At 60.4% G+C, this 8621-nt stretch overlaps 2 non-coding genes across 2 annotated transcripts; both read left to right on the top strand.

The window, feature by feature from the left end:
- The first annotated feature begins 3884 nt into the window (after positions 1-3884).
- On the top strand, positions 3885-5699 carry LOC142793847 (small subunit ribosomal RNA). Its single transcript, XR_012891869.1, has one exon. It is a non-coding gene; the product is annotated as a small subunit ribosomal RNA (ribosomal RNA).
- A 1719-nt stretch (positions 5700-7418) lies between these two features.
- LOC142793856 (5.8S ribosomal RNA) lies at positions 7419-7571 on the top strand. Its single transcript, XR_012891874.1, has one exon. It is a non-coding gene; the product is annotated as a 5.8S ribosomal RNA (ribosomal RNA).
- The last annotated feature ends 1050 nt before the right edge of the window (positions 7572-8621 follow it).

Here is an 8621-nt window from a genome sequence, read left to right as displayed (position 1 = left end):
GCAATGGGAGCCGCGCACGAAAGCGGCGTCGCGAGACGCGTTCGCGGTCGCTAGTCGCACGAGCTCGGCAACCGCGTCAGCCGGCGCGGAGTTCGGGATGCCGACGGCTAAGTGGGTACCGCTGCTCGGATGTTCGCCGTTTTTGGCCGAGTGAGTGCTGGCACTCCGGTGAAGCCAAGGAGCGCCAATTCGTGCACGATATCGGCGTCTTTCGACGTGCCCGCCGGCCACCGCCGCACGAGTACGGCAAACCGCGTCTGCCGGGGCGGGGTTCGCGACGCGTACGCAATAGTGGGAACCGTCGCTCGGATGTTCGTCGTCTTTGGCCGAGCGAGTGCTGGCACTCCGGCGAAGCGAAACGGGGCCGATTCGGGCACGATATCGGCGTATTTCGACGTGCTCGCCGGCGACCGTCGCACGAGTACGGCAAAGCGCGTCTGCCGGGGCGAGGTTTGCGACGCCGACGAAAAAGTGGGAAGCGCCGCTCGGATCTTCGCCGTTTTTGCAGGAGTGAGTGGCGGCCCTCCTGCGAGACCAAGAAGCATCGACTCGCGCACGATATCGGTGTCTTTCGACGTGCCCGCCGGCCACCGCCGCACGAGTACGGCAAACCGCGTATGCCGGGGCGGGGTTGGCGACGCCGACGCAAAAGTGGGAACCGCCACTAGGATGTTCGCCGTTTTTGGCAGAGTGAGTGCTGGCACTCCGGCGAAGCGAAAGAGCGCGAATGCGCCCACGAAAGTGGCGTGTTTGGACGTGCTTGACGACGACCACCGCAGGAAAACGAAAAACCACGTCAGCCGGGGCGAGCGACCCATGGCGGTCTGGGTGCTTATCGCTGCTATTATAGGGGCACCCCGGCAGACGCAAAAAAAAAAAAAAAAATTTTTTTCGACATTCTTTTTTGCTCGTCGACCTCGGGTGACCCAGGTCGCAGTGGGAGCCGCGCACGAAAGCGGCGTCGCGAGACGGCTTCGCGGTCGCTAGTCGCACGAGCTCGGCAACCGCGTCTGCCGGGGCGGAGTTCGGGACGCCGACGGCTAAGTGGGAACCGCCGCTCGGATGTTCGCCGTTTGTGGCCGAGTGAGTGCTGGCACTCCGGCGAAGCCAAACGGGGCCGATTCCGGCACGATATCGGCGTCTTTCTACGTGCTCGCCGGCGACCGTCGCACGAGTACGGCAAAGTGCGTCTGCCGGGGCGGGGTTTGCGACGCGTACGCAATAGTGAGAACCGTCGCTCGGATGTTCGTCGTCTTTCGCCGAGCCAGTGCTGGCAATCCGGCGAAGCCGAACGGAGCCGATTCGGGCACGATATCGGCGTCTTTCCACGTGCTCGCCGGCGACCGTCGCACGAGTACGGTAAACCGCGTCAGCCGGGGCGGAGTTCGGGACGCCGATGCGAAAGTGGGAAGCGCCGCTCGGATCTTCGCCGTTTTTGGAGGAGTCAGTGGCGGCACTCCGGTGAAGCCAAGGTGCGCCAATTCGCGCACGATATCGGCGTCTTTCGACGTGCCCGCCGGCCACCGTCGCACGAGTACGGCAAACCTCGTCTGCCGGGGCGGGGTTTGCGACGCCGACGCAAAAGTGGGAACCGCCGCTCGGATGTTCGCCGTTTTTGGCAGAGTGAGTGCTGGCACTCCGGCGAAGCGAAAGAGCGCGAATGCGCCCACGAAAGTGGCGTGTTTGGACGTGCTTGACGACGACCACCGCAGGAAAACGAAAAACCACGTCAGCCGGGGCGAGCGACCCATGGCGGTCTGGGTGCTTATCGCTGCTATTATAGGGGCACCCCGGCAGACGCAAAAAAAAAAAAAAATTTTTTTCGACATTCTTTTTTGCTCGTCGACCTCGGGTGACCCAGGTCGCAGTGGGAGCCGCGCACGAAAGCGGCGTCGCGAGACGGCTTCGCGGTCGCTAGTCGCACGAGCTCGGCAACCGCGTCTGCCGGGGCGGAGTTCGGGACGCCGACGGCTAAGTGGGAACCGCCGCTCGGATGTTCGCCGTTTGTGGCCGAGTGAGTGCTGGCACTCCGGCGAAGCCAAACGGGGCCGATTCCGGCACGATATCAGCGTCTTTCTACGTGCTCGCCGGCGACCGTCGCACGAGTACGGCAAAGTGCGTCTGCCGGGGCGGGGTTTGCGACGCGTACGCAATAGTGAGAACCGTCGCTCGGATGTTCGTCGTCTTTCGCCGAGCCAGTGCTGGCACTCCGGCGAAGCCGAACGGAGCCGATTCGGGCACGATATCGGCGTCTTTCCACGTGCTCGCCGGCGACCGTCGCACGAGTACGGTAAACCGCGTCAGCCGGGGCGGAGTTCGGGACGCCGATGCGAAAGTGGGAAGCGCCGCTCGGATCTTCGCCGTTTTTGGAGGAGTCAGTGGCGGCACTCCGGTGAAGCCAAGGTGCGCCAATTCGCGCACGATATCGGCGTCTTTCGACGTGCCCGCCGGCCACCGTCGCACGAGTACGGCAAACCTCGTCTGCCGGGGCGGGGTTTGCGACGCCGACGCAAAAGTGGGAACCGCCGCTCGGATGTTCGCCGTTTTTGGCAGAGTGAGTGCTGGCACTCCGGCGAAGCGAAAGAGCGTGAATGCGCCCACGAAAGTAGCGTATTTGGACGTGCTTGACGGCGACCGCCGCAGGAGTACGAAAAACCACGTCAGCCGGGGCGAGCGACCCACGGCGGTCTGGGTGCTTATCGCTGCTATTATAGGGGCACCCCGGCAGACGCAGAAAGAAAAAAAAAAATGGGGACATGGCGTGCGTCACCGTGCGGCTTCGCAGCGTTGCCGAAGTCGCCGAGCCCTTCGACTGAGCCGAACGGCGGACAGGGAACGTTGGTCGGCCGTTCTAACCTGTCGGTGCCACGCCGAGACGTCGTTAAGGAAAACCGCGTCGTGGGCCTCTACGACGCCGTCGAGTCGTTGTACGTTTGGTGTCCAGCGTGTCGGCGGCGAGTAGCGGACACGTCGTTCACGACTTCGGTCTTTCGCAGTCGACGCGAACTTGCGGAGAGTCGTGGTGCCTCACGTTTTCGGCAGAAACCGCGGCGGAATTTTCCCGTGCGTGCGCGCACGACCTCGGTGCTGTGCCGTCAGCGTAGTGTTGCACAAACTCGTGGCCTACCCAAGGTGCGGTACGTTTGCGGCCGTATCCTCGGTGGGAATTTCGTGAGTAGGGTCGCAAATTCTACGACCTCGGCGGGTTTGAGAGCGACGTAGACTTGTGGCACGCTCAACATGCCACACGTTTCGGGGCACACCCGCGGTGAAATTTTCTCGAGTACGCTCGTATTAGGGCCCAAGGAGGTCTGGGTACTTATCGCTGCTATTATGTGGGGGTTCTCGTGAGCGGCGTACGCGAAAGCGACCGGGTGTCTGATATGCGGCGGGCTTCGGCCTCGTCAAGCGTGTCCTCGGGTCTGCTCCAGGGGAATCCACGGCAGTCGTCTGCAGCCTCATCCGCTTGATGCGTTAGGGGCTGGTTGTCGGACGGTGCCGTTTTACCACGATATCGAGGTGTGTTCCGTGTCGTCCTCGGGCGATTCAGATGCGAAAGCGCCGAAGACGCGGGCGTGACCCGTCGTCTGGCGGCTTTGCAGTCTCGGCTCCGTTGCTAGTTCCGGCCGGTCCACCGACAGTGCAGCGGGCTTGGGCAACCCGCACGGCGCGACCGAGTCGATGCAACGAAAAAGAGCGAGCATGAACGTGCTTCTTGCCGCACGGCTCCCACTCGTCTTTCGGGAAGGTTGTGCCGTAGCGAGCTCGAACGCCGTCATCTCGGAGTGCAAAATAAGCGTGTTGGGGCGCCTGAAGGTGGCCTCCGCCGCACACAGACTGCGTCCGGCCCGCCGAGGGCGAGGACGGACGCGCAGTCGAACGATTACCTGGTTGATCCTGCCAGTAATCATATGCTTGTCTCAAAGATTAAGCCATGCATGTCTAAGTACATGCCGAAATAAGGCGAAACCGCGAATGGCTCATTAAATCAGTTATGGTTCCTTAGATCGTTTCTTCCTACTTGGATAACTGTGGCAATTCTAGAGCTAATACATGCAGTGAGCCTGGAGCCCTTTGGGTAACGGGTGCTTTTATTAGACCAAGATCGATCGGGTTTCGGCCCGTATTGTGTGGTGACTCTGGATAACTTTGTGCTGATCGCATGGCCACGAGCCGGCGACGTTTCTTTCAAGTGTCTGCCTTATCAACTTTCGATGGTAGGTTACTTGCTTACCATGGTTGTTACGGGTAACGGAGAATCAGGGTTCGATTCCGGAGAGGGAGCCTGAGAAACGGCTACCACATCCAAGGAAGGCAGCAGGCGCGCAAATTACCCACTCCCGGCACGGGGAGGTAGTGACGAAAAATAACAATACGGGACTCTTTTGAGGCCCCGTAATTGAAATGAGTACACTCTAAATCCTTTAACGAGGATCAATTGGAGGGCAAGTCTGGTGCCAGCAGCCGCGGTAATTCCAGCTCCAATAGCGTATACTAAAGCTGCTGCGGTTAAAAAGCTCGTAGTTGGATCTCAGTTCCAGACGAGTAGTGCATCTACCCGATGCGACGGCTCGGACTGAACATCATGCCGGTTCTTTCTTGGTGCACTTCATTGTGTGCCTCGAGATGGCCGGTGCTTTTACTTTGAAAAAATTAGAGTGCTCAACGCAGGCGAGTCGCCTGAATAAACTTGCATGGAATAATAGAACAAGACCTCGTTTCTGTTCTGTTGGTTTTTGGAATACGAGGTAATGATTAAGAGGGACGGACGGGGGCATTCGTATTGCGGCGCTAGAGGTGAAATTCTTGGACCGTCGCAAGACGAACTACTGCGAAAGCATTTGCCAAGAATGTTTTCATTGATCAAGAACGAAAGTCAGAGGTTCGAAGGCGATCAGATACCGCCCTAGTTCTGACCATAAACGATGCCAACCAGCGATCCGCCTGAGTTACTCAAATGACTCGGCGGGCAGCTTCCGGGAAACCAAAGTATTTGGGTTCCGGGGGAAGTATGGTTGCAAAGCTGAAACTTAAAGGAATTGACGGAAGGGCACCACCAGGAGTGGAGCCTGCGGCTTAATTTGACTCAACACGGGAAAACTTACCCGGCCCGGACACTGGGAGGATTGACAGATTGAGAGCTCTTTCTTGATTCGGTGGATGGTGGTGCATGGCCGTTCTTAGTTGGTGGAGCGATTTGTCTGGTTAATTCCGATAACGAACGAGACTCTAGCCTATTAAATAGGTGCGGGGTTCCCAGCACCTTACAACCTTCTTAGAGGGACAAGCGGCTCCTAGCCGCACGAAACAGAGCAATAACAGGTCTGTGATGCCCTTAGATGTCCGGGGCCGCACGCGCGCTACACTGAAGGAAGCAGCGTGTCTTTATCCCTGTCTGAAAAGACTGGGTAACCCGTGGAACTTCTTTCGTGATTGGGATAGGGGCTTGCAATTGTTCCCCTTGAACGAGGAATTCCCAGTAAGCGCGAGTCATAAGCTCGCGTTGATTACGTCCCTGCCCTTTGTACACACCGCCCGTCGCTACTACCGATTGAATGATTTAGTGAGGTCTTCGGACCGATGTCCGGCGCGGCCTTTCGGTTGCGCCGGTCTGTTGGAAAGATGACCAAACTTGATCATTTAGAGGAAGTAAAAGTCGTAACAAGGTTTCCGTAGGTGAACCTGCGGAAGGATCATTAACGGATTGTGAAGGGTGAGCGCCTCAGCTGCGTCTGCGCCCGACACTTTCTGCCGCTGACCCCGTTTGGACGCGGGGTCGGCTTTTCCCCACGGGGCTGCCTGAATGTGGAGCGGCACCCCGTGACAAATTGTTGCGCCCAGCGGACGCCAACACCGCGACCTTGGACGGTCGGCCAGGTGGCGGACGCGGGTACAAACGGCGCAACGCACTCATAGGTCGGCTTTCGACCCGCCACTGCACCGTGGCTCGAAGCGCTCGAAATGCGCGACCCGACCGCTGCGGGACCGCCTAGTACTGTAAACAGGAGCGGCGGAGCGCGAACGGCGAGTCGTGGTTACGTCGGTAGAAGGCGAGGCTGCGCGTTCCCGAAACGCCAGCCGAGTGCCCTCCCGACCGTTCGAGCGTGCAAGAACGAGACCCGACAATCGCGCGGCGACTGCCAAGTACGAGAGGAACGGCACAAGCGTCGGCGGTCGGTCAAGGAACTGGCGATGTGACGGGTCCGCTGTGCACCAGTGCATACCGTCCCGCCGTCCGCGGCAAGCGCCTCCGCGTCCTCGGGTGACGGAGGCTGCCGGTCGGTTCTTGCAGGCGAGGGATCTCGCTGGCACCGGTTCGCGTTGACGCGCGGCCGGTCATGGCACGGCGATGCGACGGCCGAGGTGCGCAGTACTCGATGGAGGAACCGCACGCTCCGATGACCGTCCCGCCCTCCGCGGCGTATGCGTACCGACCGTAATGGTTGCAGCAGCGCCGGCCGGCTTTTGAATTCGCCACACGAAACACGGTGCGAGATCGCGGTTAGGGGAGCGTCGACGTTGCCAGGCGTTTTGCTTGCTGCCGAGGGAAAGGCGGCACGGCCACGTCGCGCTCGTCGCGATTAGCGGGTCTGCGCGCTTTGGGAAGGTGCCGCAACGACTTGCCGAAAGAGGAAGCACGGAAGAACGAGGGACTTGGACGTCCCGACAATTGAACGCACTTGCGGCCAGGCCCTTGCTGGCTTCGTTCTTCCGCCTCGAGTAGGCTCGTACGCGGCTCCGGCGCCGAAAGTGGTCCTTGGCACCGACTTCGGTGGACGTGGGAAGTGCCGCGCAAGTACGGCGCGCCTGGCTCCACCTGTTGGCTAAAGTAGGCAGCCGGATCGGCATTTTGGTGTGCGGTGGCAAACCGTGGATGCGAAAAAAGCTTGTGCGATTTCGTGGAACAAAAAGCGGGGGTCCCCCTTTTTATGCGGAGGAGACCGACCCGCCCGCCGTGGTGAACCGCGACGCCACGGTAAAAACGGGAGAGGCTTGTCGATGGGACCGTGCATCCCGCGCTCCACGGAGGCCGGGAGGCGGCCGCCCGAGGAAATGTGTAGCCGTCGAGGCCCGCATCTGCGTGCACTCTTATCCAAATGGGTGTACCGCAGGCATTTTCTGGTTAGGCGGGCCAATGAGAGCGAGCACACAACGATACCTACGGGTCCGGCTTGGAGAACCGGCTTCGACGCCTCCCGAGTATTTATAGAGGGGTGGACCACGAAAGCACTCGCAAGTAGCGGAAGCGAAACGCCGTCCGAAACACACCGTTTGCTCGATTTGCGGCAGCCGAAAAAGGCGCGGCAGAGTTTTGGAGTCCAAGCGTGCGCTGAAAAGCGCCCTTCTTGGCCACTGTTTGGCCGAGTGCCAGAAACGTTTGGTTTTGACTGTACGGAATTGAACAAACACTTTTTCACGACTCTAAGCGGTGGATCACTCGGTTCTCGGGTCGATGAAGAACGCAGCCAGCTGCGAGACTTGGTGTGAATTGCAGGACACACTGAGCACTGATTCTTTGAACGCACATTGCGGCCTTGGGTCTTCCCTTGGCTTCGTCTGTCTGAGGGTCGGATCACATATCAAGAGAGCCTTCGGCGCACAAGGGAACGTGAGCCGTCGACTCGTTTTGACCGCGTCGGCAACACGGACAGCACGCTGAACACCTCACAGCGAGCGCCAACAGCGGCCACTCAAGGGCGAGACGGTGGCGACCGTCGTGCCAGAGCCCAACCGAAACGGGGGCGACCGACTGCATTGAGGATGTGGCACCTCGTTGAGACCGCCGCAGGACTTCGAGTCGGAAGGAAGCCTGCAGGGAAAGTGCGGTCGAGGTTGCGTACTCCTCTCTGCGACCGGGCGCGCAAGAGCTGCGAGAGCCACGGACGCGCAACTTTAACGCACGGTAAACACGAGGAGCGAAAGCCGGCCAGCAAAGCTTCTCCAGCCGTGCGCAAAGTGCGCGAGATCGCAGCCTTGCGTTGCGCTTGTTGCCCTCGAAGTAAGCAGGGTGTCCCGTAGACCGGGCGCTCGAACACGCTGCGGGGCCGTGCCTCCTCCAGGCTTTGCCGCGCGAACAGGGAACGTTCGCGCGCAAAGCGCAGGGAGGTGAGGAGGCTGCGCCCGACGTTTGCGGTTCGCTGCGTACGCGGTTGATGCGGAGAGCACGGCGCGACGACTTGCCGCGAAGCGGAAAAAGTCTCCCGCACGAGTTGGCGAAACGTTGGCGAAGCTTAAGGCGTTCTCGTCGTAGTCCGCCGTCGGTCTAAGTGCTTCGCAGTTCCCGTCCCGTTCAAAAAACTGGGCCACTCCAGTTGGGGCGGGGGCGACGCTACACGAGACGATGCCTCTCGCCAGGCTGCGTGGCTGCCCTTGCGGCGGCGGCGACTGGCCTCGGCGGTGTTTGGGCTTTCGACACGGTCGTTTATCACGCAACTGCTCGGACGACGCACGCGCGCAGCGGAATGCCGCTTGCCAGCCTTGTGAAGATGTGACCCTGTACAGGGTTGCGGGCGCACTTGGTAGGGCGTCGTACTCGGTTCGCGATGGGTTTACGAACGTGTCCCGTCACTTCCACGTCACACCGGTTGTGCGCCGCACGCGTGCAGCGGGGAAGCCGATTG

The sequence above is a fragment of the Rhipicephalus microplus genome, unplaced genomic scaffold, assembly GCF_043290135.1.
Source record: "Rhipicephalus microplus isolate Deutch F79 unplaced genomic scaffold, USDA_Rmic scaffold_340, whole genome shotgun sequence".
Taxonomy (NCBI): domain Eukaryota; kingdom Metazoa; phylum Arthropoda; class Arachnida; order Ixodida; family Ixodidae; genus Rhipicephalus; species Rhipicephalus microplus.
The sequence above is the reverse complement of the archived record's forward strand: the minus strand, read 5'-3'. Positions and strand labels throughout refer to the sequence as shown.